Below are 14,870 nucleotides of genomic sequence, written 5' to 3' on the forward strand. Positions count from 1 at the left end.
AGCAAATGGTTGATGGCTTAGTGGGAGGACTTTTACCTTGAGCTTCTAGCAAGAACGTCTCTTACTCTTAAGCTTTTCTACATTTCATACTTTCTCTTATTAGTTCTTTGAGAACTCTGTACTACACTTTTTTATTCTATTCACCCATTCCCCACACCAAATGTCATCACATTGGTGGGTACAGGGATGAGAATATGTGTTTGGTCTTTTCTATGGTCCTTTTTGGTATTATTTATAAATACATGCGATACAGTCCAGGAGTCGCAACATCAGCATTGTTAATCAAACATCCAAGTTCATCCACCGAGGCTATGGTTTAATCTGCAGCCATTTCTCTGTGACGCTGCTAGTCGGGCCGCGCATGCTCTGTGAGGGCTGGTTTTCACCCACGGAGACTCGCAGCTTGACTCAGCACAATGCAGCCAGCGTTGCTGGTGTGCAAGACTGCGTGCTACAGAATAAAACAAAAGGCTTTAGCTTGCATCATGTTTCGTTTTTTTTGTTGGCAACTGTCATCATTTGTTTGAAAATGAGCTCTCCTGAATTCACTTGAGTTGAATCATAGAACCGACAGAGAAGGATAAGGTGTTTAAATTTCTACAGTCATGTTTAAAGTTTCGTCTTTTGTGTTTAACAACAGGGATCTACTTTTGCATCAGTGTCTTATAAAATGACCCTTGTAACCATCATCATATTTGAACTGGTTAATTGTTGCAACTGGTACATCAGGTGTGTCGGGAGCAGTGTGACGACATAGCTTGTCATTCGTAGTGACTGTCAACTTCACAGGACCTAGAATCTAAGAGACAAGCCCCTGGGCAGGCTTGTGAGGGATTATCTGGATTAGATTAACTGAGAGAGGGGAGATGTAACCTAACAGGAGGGTGGGAGCATGGCCTGGGTAGATAAAATGGAAACAATGAGTTGGACATTAGCCTTCAGTGCTGTCTTCCTAACTGTGGGTGAGACTTGGCAGCAGACACCCACTGCAGCCACCTTGCAACCCCTCCACATAAGTACCTTCTGAACTATAAGCCTCTATAAATTGTTTTGTTCTGTCAATCAATGACAAAATTGACTAAGACAATACACAGCCCTTTCAGTACAGAGGCCCCAAGTCCACTTCCTCTGTAGGTAATGCTGGGTCGTCTACTAAGCTATTAGAAATGAATTTCTGGATCAGTTGGAGTGAGACAGAATGAGTGAATATATTAAATACAAGTTAGAGACAGCACACACCTTTGGCCTAAGTGTGACTCTTCTGAAAGAGATATTTGTATGCACCCAAGACATCATAAAGGTTTCTTAAAAGAAAGTTATAACTAAACAAAACTATTTTGTGATTACTACAGCTGATAATGTTGGGCCAGTGAGATGTGTCAGAGGTAAGGGTGCTAGCTGCCAAGCCTGACAACTGAGTTTGACCCCTGGGACCTACATGGCAGAAAGAAAGTACTGAGTCCTGCAAAATTGGCTCTGATCTTCACATGTGTGTGGCACATACATGTACACACACACACATATACACACACATACACACATATACACACATACACACACAAGCACATACACACATATACACACATACACACATGCACACACATACACACACACACACACGGGGAGGAAGAGAGAGACAGATAGAGGAAGATAGAGAGACTAAAAGTATGGGAAATTTTACTAATTTTCTCTAAAATAATTTTTACTAATTTCTCTAAAATAATTTTCTCCTTCTACATGAAATTGTAAGGTAACCGGTTTACAAGGTGCACTGTTCACAGTTCAGGAGGAGAGAGCAAAGCTGACCCAGTCAGATACCAAGTTCACACATTCTGGCCCTAAATAAGAGTGGCCCACTTGCTGCTTTAAGTACACTTAGTTCAGATGTGTCTAAAAAGAGAATATTGTCTATACTCAATTGACACCGTTTTGTTGAGGTTTTTGACTCTCAAGAAAACACTTAGATAACATGCTGGGGTGAAGGATTCTTTTCCTATGCACCCTTACTATTCCATATATTTTTCATCTGTCTTAGACCCGATTCTTCAGATGATCGTTTATGCTTTGAGAGTAGTACCCTGATACAATTTTCATTTTTTACTTTTAATTTATTCTTAAATCGAACTAAACAGTAGGCACTTACTAAACCAAATCAAATACTTAAAAAGAAAGGAAAAAAGAATGATTTTTCCTCACCTGAATTTCTCATCTATAAAGTTGTTAATACGGCTGGTGCTAGCTGTGCTTTTCTGCATAAAAACAGTAGCAGGATAGGGATATTTTTAAAATGCTGAAATCATATTATGCTAATGACTTTGCGATTTGCCCCTTCCAGTTCTTGATATTCCTAGGATCTTTTCAAGTTAATGCATGAAAACAGTGGCAAGCATGCTGATGCTCAAGTAGGATTCCACCGTAGGGGCTTGGTCTGTTTTATACCCCTTCCTCCTTGTTGTAGACAGCAAACTCTCTTTGCTTATGCTTTCTTGCTTGAAAACAGTACTTCCCAAAGCTTCTTGGTACCGATATCTTCACTCATATCTTCACTCATGTATATAGTTAGTTTTTAAGACAGGTATCTGGCAGTGGATAGCTTTGCCTCTGCCACACTGAAACAGCTAGAATCTTCTGTGTTTGTTGCCACGGTGTAGAGATGTTCCATTTCTGAAATGCAGAGGGAGAGACCAAAATAGCCTCCTAAGGCTTCAGTGTCCAAAAGCTTAAATTCTTAGAAGAATGAAGAAAACTCCGGTCAGAAGAAATACATGAGAAACAAATCATAAGACTCTGGAACTTCCGTTTTAGATTGGGAAAAGTTTCTCTGCCATGATAGGAGTTAGAGAAGGGCAACACTAGATGCCTTTGTGAGATGCTCATTGCTGACCATTGCACTGTACTTCCCAGATTACACTCACAGAGAGCAGACAGCCTAGGAGAAGAACATGGGTAGACAAAAATCCCAAGGGAGAAATGTGGTGTGTCTCACAGGGACACCTCTGCCCAGAGACAGTCTGGCCGAGGTTCTAGGTCTTCATAAGCAGGGGCCTAGTAAACTATTCTCAGGCTAAGCATAATGGGAAGAAAGAAAGTCATGCTGTCTGATAGTGACTTGCTGGGCATCACAGTGAGCATAGCAAAGCCCGAGGTGATTTGTGACTATGTCAAGGATTATTTTCTTTTTCACACTTCCAAACCTCTTGACAGCCTTAAAAAGAACCTTGATTTGACTGAGATCAACTTTCTACAAGTCAACAAAATACCCGAGGTTGGTTACTGAGACTCAGTCTCATCTGTGCTTTAAAATGTACACTGCTGTGGTATTATCTTCTTTTGTGAAGGCTTGTTTAAGTTACACTCCTCAAGTAATGTAGGAAGCGCCTGGTCAACTGGGTGTTCATCTGAACTCAAAGGTATCTTCAGCTAGATGTCTTTGGAATATATGTATATGCTGACATATACATATTGATATATATAATGTTGATACATGTAATATTAGTATATTATGTTAAGAGAAAAATGGTTCTTGTTGCTTAAATTTGTCTTCTCCTGGCCACCAGTGAGATTCTTATCATATGCTTGCTGCTTGTTTGAATTTTGTTCTCTGTAGAATGTAAATCCATCCACCTGTCCATATTTCTTGATAGTGAGCTCACCTTCTTTTCTACTCAAAGACTAATGAAGTTACTAATAGTTCATCCTCAGCCAGTCACTGCAGAGAAGCATGGATATGTCTTTATGTTTGTTCCTTAAAGTTAATTTTTGATTCATTATAAAAATCAGTTTTTAGGGTTTCAAATTTCATTATTGAATGAGTTAGTTCAATGTTTGTGAAATATATTGTGATTTTTTTTAATAAAAAAAAGGAATTATGGTGGGAAGGTGTGGAAAGGAAGAACATCAAGAAAGATCTTCAGTTTTTTGTTGGTTCGTTTGTTTTTGACAATCTTGGGGTGGGTGTTACTAGTGAAAATTTTACTTTGAAAAGACTTCATTGGTTTCTGGAGTCAGATTTAAACAAGGGCCAAGGACAAACTGTTGATTCAGTTATCCTTCTCTGAGCTCATTCTAGTTCCTTTATCAACCCCTCCCCCTTACTGTGTGTGTTGTGTAGGCACATATGTTTGCACACAAAGAGGCCAGAGGAGGATGGCGAGTGTATTGTTCTATCATTGTCTGCCTTATTCTCTTGAGAAAGGATTTCCTAACTAACCCAGAGATATGTTGGTGATCAGCCAGTCTCAGTAATTCTCCTGTCACTACCTCCCTGGACCCTATAGGTTTGAGGAACAGGCTTGTGACCATGACTATGTCTGGCTTTTTACACAGGCTCTGGGGATTTGAACTTGGCTCCTCACACTTACACAGCAAGCACTTTTACCCTCTGAGCTGTCTCCTCGGCCTTTCCCACTAGTTTTAAGTTTGGTTTACAAACCCATTTGCTTGTGTTGTTTTATTGAGATTCTCGGGAGGCATCTTCTTTTTCCCTGTCTTCTGATAAATCTGTTTGATATTTCTGTGGTTCTTTTAAAACTTGTGATATACCATTAGCCAGATCACGATTCGTTGAAGCTCTGAGTACTGCAGTGGTCTCACAGTTAGAAAAGAGCTTGGCTTCCAACTTGTGGCTCTGGTGCTGGGTGGTGCAGGCTACTGGCAGACGATGGCAAACCCTGCCTCCCCTCCTCCCTCTCCCACAGTCTCTTCTCTTCCCCACTCTCTGTTTCTTAGCTTTCTTTCTGCTTTGCAGGTTCTATGAATCAGGTGGCTGGAAGAGCAACTAGCTATTCAAATAGAGACCAAGTTGTTCGTCTTCAGCATGTGAATGCTGCTTTGATGATGTTGTGAAATGAACTTGCAGACACCCAGAACACATAGGCATCCTTGGAGCAGTCTCAGCAGAGATCAAAGCGGCCCACTGCATGGAGGCAGCTCCCAGAGGGACAGTGTTGAAGACTCCTGGCAGGCTGTCCAGGGCAGCCTCATAGCCCTACTACCTGTGCCTGCCTGTTGGAGCACAGCCTTCCTTGTCCCAAAGCCTCAGATTAAAGACCGAATTCAGTGCTCACTCCCATTCTCTGGAAGAAGTTACGATCAACTCAATCACTTTTTAAATGAAGCACGAATACAAATACTTTCACAAACACTGTCCCTTTGTCTCCTCCTTGGGGTATAGTTTACCATATTTGAGGTGATTTATAATGTTATGAAAGTGATTACCAGGGTATTAAAATCAATGTCAACTGAACTCCTTCTAATGCTCACCAGGAGGGTGGAGAACCCACATTCATTGTACTAAAATCACTCTTATTTCCTTTGTAAGCCAGATCCCACGTTCTTATCTAACCTGGCACACACACAACATGTCATTTCCTATCAGAAAATTTCCTATTAGTCATTTCATATCTGGAAGCTGGCTTAGTCATTTCCTATCAGGAAATTTCCTATTAGTCATTTCCTATGAGGAAGCTAGTTTTTCTCTTTTTGTTTGTTTCTTGTTTGGCTAAGCAGAGGAAGATATCCTTACCTACCTGAGAAAGTTCACTTCCTCCATGGAAGTCCAGGTCCTTCCTGTAAGTTTGAAAGCAAGGTCATGTGACTCGGGCTACGAGGTCAGGCAAATAATTCTTCAGTCATAACAAGCTATATGCTAGGCTTTCATTTTTATCAGTCTAGGGTCAAGAAGGGAAAAATCCCAAGTGGAGGGCTGCCATTTTCTGCAGTAACGAGACGAGAAGTTTTATGCATCTGGAAGGTAAGAGGGCAAGGCTTTTGTGTGGATAAGGTGACATTCTTATGAGAAAATGAAGACAGCATGCAGTATATACCTCGGCATATTTAACACTGACAAGGAGGGTTTCAGAATGCAGTGGGATTGCCTGAGGCCGTTCTCCATCAGGTGTGCAGACAGCAGCAGGCTCCCTGGGTTACTGGCAGTGGCTGTAGGAAAACAGAGCTGGCTGTTCTTGGCTTCCTGCATGTCTGGTAGAACTGAATGCATGGGTGGAAACAGAGAAACAAGCTATTCTGAAGCCAATGAACAAAATTCCTCGTCAGTGCAGAAGAGAGCTAAACGTACCCAGAGAATAGATGTGATCAGGGTGGTTCTTGGCTAATTGGATGAACCCCCAAGTCACTTCTGAACTGACTGGAATTTCTGAGGCTTCCAGTAACCATACACATCGTCTACGTTTGTGTGAATATCCCCTGGTGTATATAATAACCCCATGAGCTATATAGACTGATACTGCTGTCCTTCTTCAAAGGGGGAGGAAAGCAAAGGGAGCTCAGAAGTAGAGTGACTGTCCAGCAGGTGTAAGGACTTGGGTTCAATCCTCGACACTACAGTGAATGAATGAATGAATAAATGAATGAGTAGAAACTGAGTCCCCAAGGAGTAGAAGGAGCTTATGGGCCCTAGAGCATGTGATTATGTGAGTGGATCTGAGCCCAGCTCTCGGGCCTGAAAACAGTTCAAAATTCCTCCTGTGCCTTTTGTCCTGTGTGTCTGCAGGCTTCTGTCCCTAGCCCACTGCCTTTAAGTTCCTGTTGGCTCCATTTATGTAAGAAGCAGATCATAACTCCATCTCCTCTTGCAAGAATGTTATATATTTTATATCAACTAACTAATGCATATATATAGTAGAAAAGGTTAGAAAAATGTTTTTTAAAAAATCCTCATTATGAATCACCACAAAACAACTGTTCATATTTCTAAACTATCCCATTACTTTCATGAGGTGAGCCTATGCATTTATTTGGTGTACGATGTGATAGTGTTTTAAGTGGACATACAATAGTGAGCAAAATCAGGCAACCCCAGGCTCTTCAATGGTGTGTGGCCTTGATGATGATCTAGTTTTGCATTCTGTAGGCATGAGAATGTACCTTGTTTTTATCTGCTGTTGCAAGTTTTCAGTTCACAAACAATGTTGTGCTGCCTCACATGGCAGTCAAGTTTTGCAAATACCCTTACTGTCTCCCTAAAACTCCTTTTCAGAGTATGAATTGCCATCACGGAGAATACATACACATTTATTGCTCTCACTAGGAAATCAGTGGGAAAGGGCCACTCCTTCTGCGGTGCTAGCTTTTACAATGAAATAAAACCCAGGATCCTTTACATAGAAGTGGCCGGAGGCGGCCGGAGCATAGTAAAGAAGGAAACGCTCCACTTCTTGCTTTTGATTAATAAGCAAAACAAGTGCCACCCAGCCTCCTTCTACCCTTGCTTCTCTCCAGAGGACTGTCTTCTGTAAATGAAACAAGATCTCTAAGAGTGCACATTAAGGAAGATTGCCCTCGATCCGCACTTCAAAGACCTAAGTGGAAACACCACCAAGGGAGAGTCTAATTCATCAGTGGCCCATGACCATATACCTTCTCCTATAATCCTTTCATTTTCAACAAGTTAAGTAGGGTTAATCCAGGTCAGCACTTGGGAAGAGGTCCTCTAAAGAAATCCTAAGTAAGCAAAATGTTGTTTGTGATTGCGTGGATGTCAGCCTTGCCCAAGCAGTGTGGGCAGCACCTTGCCAGATACCTGCCTCATAGAGTCAGAAAACAGCCAGCCTCTTAAGTGCTGCTGGGACAGAAACCCTAGTTGCAAACCAGCTCTGTTTTGGTTCTAAGATTTCTTGGAAAGCCAGGGCAACTTTCAGCCTGGTCTCACCTGATTGGCTCAGGAGACTGAAGCAACCCACGCACGGCATAGGTCTTCCTGCAGAAGGGAGATCCCGAAGCCAATGCTGGTGCAGTCTTCATAATACGGTTTTAGGCAGCAAACGGGACTTTCAACTGGGATAGTCATATTTTACTTTTGGGCTGTCAACACAGCCACACGGAGGGCAGATGGAGTGATCTAAGCTCTTCAAGGAAAGAGAAAAATATGGGGCACAGTGCATTTTCATCAAGGGTCTGAAATCTTGCGTACTGCGCGCTCCCTGCCCAGCTCCATCAAAAACACTCCCAAACCCCAGTGCTTCTTTGAAAAATCTCATAAAACTGTCAAAAAGTGAAAGTAACCTTTGGTTAGTTAAAGTGTCAGTTGTAGTAAGCCAGATAGGAGGGTTGTGGAGAGACCCACTGGAGGATGAGAGTCCTGTGTGTGTAGCATGTGTTGATGTTTTGGGGGAGCACTGTTATAGCGTGTAAATTTAATTTGTGGTCCCAATCATAAGAAATGTGATACTCAAGCAAGCACTATTGACTTCCAAAATAATAAAAAAATTACCCCTTAAGGTGAAGAATGCCATGAACTCTGATAATATTTTCTTTTGTTTCTGACATAAAATAGAAGAGATCCACAGACTCTGAGTGCAGCTAAACATGTCACCTCCATTTGTTTATGACTGGTGGGTTCCAGAGAGAATTGAAAACCAAATACATCAGATGAATGGAAAATGTGTAGCTATGAAAACTATTTTTGTTCTTTACCTTTAAAAAGCGATTAATCCATATGGACTTTACCCATAGGAATAGTTCAAGTACAAATCAAGAATTAAAGCAAAGAAAGTGGCATATAGTTTTTTCGGGTGTGTTTTACAATTCATTGTACATGTTTTTAAATATGGGAAAGTGTTTTATATCATTTAGTTTAGATCATAACTCAGAAAAATATTCATGGATAAATTATAAAATGGCTTGAGAATAACTGGGTAATGTGGATTAGATGTGAAATGTTAACCACAAATACTAAGTTCCTAGTAGACAAAAAAGTCAAATGCTGGAAATGTAGGACATTATTCATATTTCAGTCACTATTGAACATGACACATCAGGCACCGCAGGCGATGCTACACTCAGAGCTGACAGGGCAGTTGTCGCTGTCCTTTACTTATTGTCCTGAACAAACAGTGTAACTTTGAAAAGTGTCTTCTCTGACACAGTGTCTCCAATGACTTCAGTTTCTAACTTAATATTCTTGTTGTCCTCCAATGAGCCCCAGAAAACTAGCACACCTGCTTTCAGAGGTTGAAGGAATGTGTGTGTGTGACACAGCTCATCTTGACTGTTAGTGTGAATATGTCTGTGGGGACATTTCTAGAGAGGATTCACTAAGGAGGGAATGTCGGCCCTGAATGTGTCAGCATCCACACTGCCTGGAGGCTCTGATGCAAGAGAAGGGGAAGGTCAGCTAGCACGGGCAGTCCCCTCTCTGCTTCCTGGCTGCTATGATATAAGGGACTCTGCTGTTCTCTTCCTGCCCAGCAAGGAAGGACTGAAAGCTCTGACACCACAAGTCAAGATAAACCCCCTCCTCCATCAGTTGTTCATCTAACAGCCATGGAGGTGTCCATTTGTAATACCGATAGTGATGAATATGGGAAAGTGGTATCAGAAATGGGGCCATTGCTTTACCTGCCAATATGGCCCCAGCCAGATTTTGGAACTGGTTTGTGGGAAGAATTTTTAAAAGCACACACATGTGGGCTAAAAAAAAGCCCAGGGTTATTAGAAACAGAACTCATTAGATGATTCTGGTGGGAGCTGACATGATGTGAGGAGGAAAGGCCATGCTTGTGAGGTTTCAAATGGGAATAAGGACCCCACTTAAAATTGGACAATGTTAGTATTAGATTTTTACCTGAGAACTCATTTGCATTGCGCATATCCCTTAAGATCTCACAGGAGGATGTGCTTAAAGGTTACAGTCTAATTAATCTGGAAAGGGAAATAAGAGGCTGCCCTGAATTTAGGATGGACACTGGTTTGACTAGCTTCTTTTTGCCAGTTTATAGTAAGAATCTGGAACAAAAAGCAGAAGAGAATGATTTTAAAAACATGTAGTATGTGCAGCAAAGAAACACATGTAAAGTCAGAGCAATGTCAAGTATGATTGTAAAAACGATTACATTTTCTTGGAAGCAGCAAAGGAGTGTATGCTGGGACACTGGGGAGGATGCCCAGAGGGCATCTTGGGAATTAGTTGGGTCCCATCCATTGTAGACTCAAAGGTGTAAACATTTTAGATAATATTAAAGTGTTTTCCTCCACGATGGAGATGGAGTGTCTTCTTTTAGCCACCAAGAGAAATGCTGCTCCCCATGCAGGAAATCAGGCTCCTGTGGCTGTCATCCAGTGGGGCCTGGTTGCTGTCCAAAATAGTGGCAGACACCGGCACGCACGTGATGCTGCTTTTTCAGGAGCCTAGAATGTAAGGGTTACAAGGTTATGGAGGCCTCAGTCAGACTTCAAAGGAAGGGCCCCTAGGTTAGGCAATGAGCAGGAGGTCAGATTCCTGCAGCCGGTATTGGAGAAGCTGATACATAAACCTACAGTGGTGAAGCTTGAGGTATGCAGACCCAGGGCAGTGAAATGTGCCACGAATATCTACTGGGGAAAGTCACAAGAATGAGCAGAGTCGGCCCAAGGAAAAGACTGTGTAGGGTACAAATGCCAAGGCCACAGGGTCAGGGACGCCCAGGCCGGTGGGAGCGCTCATTACCATGCCACATAACATTACAGAATATTTGATGCTTGGCCTTACATCAATCCCATCCCTCCTTTCTTGGCCCTATTTCACATTTGGGTTGAGAATGCTTATCCGACCCCACTGTATTTTGGAAGCATGGAACTTGTTTTGACCTTGCAGCTTCTCACAGATAAGAATTAGCTCTAAGGGTCAGGGGGGACTTTGAGCTTGAACTTTTGAACAGTTCTGGAACTTTAAGTCATGTTACAGATGAATGAACTTTTCAGTTTGTGATTAACATAAAACCATTGTGAGGTAGGGGGGAGTATAATGGTCTTAGGAAAATGCACAAATTGGTAAGGGGTGGACTGTGGTGGTTGTTCTTGATAGCTTGACAGGTTTGAGAAATTTCTAGGAAATTAAAAAATGCAGTTTTTGATATGTTCATGACTGGAAGAGTTGCCAGAGATAACTAATTAAGAGGGAACGACTTACCCCAAATGTGTAATATGAATAGCATCATCCCATAAGCTGGGAGCTCTGGTGGAATAAAGAGGAAAAAAGAGAAATTCAAGTAATAGGTAATATAGTCTAAATCTCTCTCTCTCTCTCTCTCTCTCTCTCTCTCTCTCTCTCTCTCTCTCTCTCGCTCTCTTCCTCTCTCTCTCCCTCTTTCTCTCCATCTTCATCCCCCCTTCTTAGCTACCATACTTTGAACATTTCTTCACTTCCCCTGGTATGATGGAATGACATCTCAAAACCATGAGCCCAAATAAATCTTTCTTTCTTTTAAATTTTCTCTTATGAATTTGATCATGGCAACAAAAATGCTTGCACACTATTGATGGGTTAAGTGCACTTTAATGTCATTATCTTCTGATGGCTTTAAAATTACACATGAATAAAATGAATGCTCAACTATCATAGAATATTTTCTTTGAGACAAGTTTTGGAATATGGAGTATAATATTGAATTATGAGCCCATTTAAGAGAAGTAACCAGTATTGTAAGCAAACACACTAGGAGTGCTAGTCTTTTTCTCCCAGAAGAGTTGAATCTAGCCTGTGCTGAGTTTCTCTCAAGTCCTCTTAAGAGGATCAGCTGGAAGAAGATTCACTTCCTTTGATTTTTTTTCAAGATCTACAGGGGGTGATGGGCTTTTAAAGCATATTAGGACTAAGTAGATTACTTACACAAAAAAATTTAAGTCTATAATATTTTCTAGGATAGAAAGTAAATGGATTTACCACCCTAGTGATTTATCTCATTTGACGTCACCATTTCTGTTCCTAGGAAGGATATAATGCAGAGAAATAAAGACCCAACAGTAACAGAAAGACTCTCCCTGTACTGTCCAAAGGATAAGATGTCTTGAAATAACTAAGTTGATAGCAGCCTGCAGACCAGGGTTGCACCATAGCATGCTCAGGTGTGAGTGTCTTTGTGGGCGGGTGACTTCAGAACCACTGACTCCAGAGAGGGCCTCCACTGACACTATTTGGTGTCTTGTATATATGGAACAGGTGAAACTCTGACCTGTATTTTAAAGTACTTTTATAATGCTGAAAATATTGTCTATTTTTACAAGCAAAGTCCATGAAGGAATGAAGAAATGAGCCGTAGATTCTTTTATTTTTACGTTTTAAAGAATCAATGGGTGTCGCTGTTCTGTTTAGCTTAGGTTTTAGCTATCATAGGCCAACTGCCTGCCCTGTCCTAGATAACTTGTCACTGTGCCTGTCAGTAACCAGACATAAAGAATCCTTCAGGACTAGAGCCTGGCTCTCCAGGCCCCAAAACAAATATGGAGTAATAGGAAGAGATTGGCCTGCCCATGAAATAAGTCAGCTCCATCTCAGTTGATGGAGAAAGGAATTGTATCCATCAAGGAGAATAAAATGGCTTTATTGGATCTCTAATTAAAAAGTTCTTTGTACTTCTGTCACATCCATGTTGCCTCATTCTCTCTGATGGTTTACAATTCAATTTATTTCTTTTTAATATGCAATTTACTTTGTCTCTTAGGCTTTCATTTTCCAAAACATATTGTGTCATCTTGTTATTCAGTTTTTTAACTCTATCATTTCATTTATGTTTAAAAGGGCTTTAGTTATTTTTAAAAGAAAATTTCTAACTTCAATGGACATAAATCCTATTTGTTAAATATGTAACCAGAGCTTGTTGTCTGCATTTTCCCCTCTGATCCCTGCCAAGAAACATTAGCAACTGGCTGAAGAGAAGCCATGTAAAGGGTTAGTGAGGGAAACTCTGAGGAACACACCGGGTTTCAAGTGACAGCCCATTTGTCACTAGTGACACCATAGAACAGGAAGAACCCTTTTAATGTGAAAACCTCAAAGAGTTGACATTGATGAGAGTTCCCTCAGTAAAATTACCCGAGCACTGTTATAACTGAAAAGGAGGAGGCAGGTTCCTGGAAAGAAGGTGATATGAAGTTACCCCTCAGAAAGGCTTTACTAGCCTATGGGAACACTTGTGTCCAAAAAGGAGTAGCAGTAGAATGCCTCCTATACTTGTGTTGCAAAAGTCCCAGAAAGAGACATAGATTTTTCAATTTCCTTAGCATCAGGAACACATAACACCATAATCATAGACAGCTATAAATGTAACTTAGGAGGAGAAGGAGGGAAGAAGGGAGAAGGGAGGGAGGAAGGGAGGGAGGGGGAGGGAGAAAGAGAGAGATAGACAGAAAGAGACAAAGACAGAGAGAGACAGAGAGAGACAGAGGGAGATCTCCTTAAATCCTCACAAAAAGTAAGTTTTCAGAGGACCATAAAGTTATCCTGCAATTGCTAGGAGGCTGCAAAGCTACAGCAAAGCATGTTTTCTTATTAACTCAAGAAGATAGCTGTATGGGAGCAGAGTCTGATTTTTGGGAATGAGATAAGGAGATGTGAAAAATCTGTATAGAGATTTTTCTCTGAGTGGCTAAAGCATTTAATATAACAGCAGATGAGCCCTCTCCAAATTTACTTTCAAAGTTCCTCGTGCAGAGCTTTCTGGTCATCTACACTGATGTTGATGATGAGTGGATTTTTGCCACTGAATTGAACTGATAACTGACTTTGTGTGTGTGTGTGTGTGTGTGTGTGTGTGTGTGTGTGTGTGTGTTTAGGGAGGGATCTTCAGAGAAGAGTAATTTTGATAGACTTTTGTATAGGGAGAGGATACTATTATAATGTAGACAGAGCTCCATGATATTTTGGTCCAATAAACTGTAAATCTATGAAATGCCATTGAGGTACTCAGCACAGCTACCTAAGGCAACTTGTTACGCAGGGAATGAAAACCGCACAGTGTTATTTTGCAGTGAGGGTGCATCATCCAAGGCAGACTGACTTCTCCAGCAAGAATGGTTCAATGTGAGACAGGAAGGGTGGCAGGAGACTCCAGATAAAACAGAAACTCTGTGCTTCTTTCCTAATATACAGGGGGTGAGAGAAAGGGTGATACCTGGGTACTTCCTGGAAACACACCAGGGGAGGAGAATATTGCAGTGGGATGAATTTTTGAAGAGACCGATGAGCAGTCTACAAAGGCAAGAGGAGCTTGGTGCTGTATCCAGCACCTCTGACATGCATGGGATACCTGGCCAGGAACATTTGGATCCACAAAGTTAATAGCATTTGTGGGGCCAAGCAGAGCAGGAGCCTAAGGTTGGCAGGTGTCACTGAGACTGAGAGGTGTCCTTGATTCTTAGCTCTCAATGGAGGCTCTGCCCTAGGCCCTGTGAAGGAGCTGCTGTCATGGTGAATTAGCTCACTCATTTCACCCCTTTCCAAGGGCACTGATTTCCATTTTAAACCCGTGTCATTCCAAGAAAAGACATTCTGAGGAATTTTGTTGAGATGGAGGATGTGGTCTAGTAAATCCAATTCCTATATTCATCGTCAGGTTATAATACTTAGTTAATGTGTTCACACATATATATTAATCCACTCAAACAGACTATGGTGAGTGTCTTCTGGAAATTTAGAAATATCAAGGCTGTTGTTGAGTACATTAATGAGGAAGTGTGTGTCTACAGGTGGTCTTGCAGATAAGTGAGTCTTAGGGAGAAAACAAAGATCTATATAGTTGATTAAAGTCCATGTAGAACCTACTTTTCCAGTGCTATTTTAATTATGTTTTTTTAATGATCCCACTATTACAGTTTAAGTACATTGAACAATATTTTCTATTTCTCACTGGAAAAAATTTCCAGCAATGATGTGTAGTAGTGACTGACATGCGCAGTATTGCCAACATAAGGTAAAAGTCTCACTTTGCCAGCAACCCAGGTAAAGTTGACAAAAGCCTTCAGTCCAGAAAGCCGTGGAGAAAATGTCATTAGCAGTATCCATTTACACTTCAGGTAACACCATTTCAGGCTTTAGGCACCTGGGAAGTGCAAAGCTATCTGGCTATTTTGTTATCAGTGCTACTGACTGGAAAAAT

Source organism: Mus caroli, chromosome 8 (assembly GCF_900094665.2).
Source record: "Mus caroli chromosome 8, CAROLI_EIJ_v1.1, whole genome shotgun sequence".
Taxonomy (NCBI): domain Eukaryota; kingdom Metazoa; phylum Chordata; class Mammalia; order Rodentia; family Muridae; genus Mus; species Mus caroli.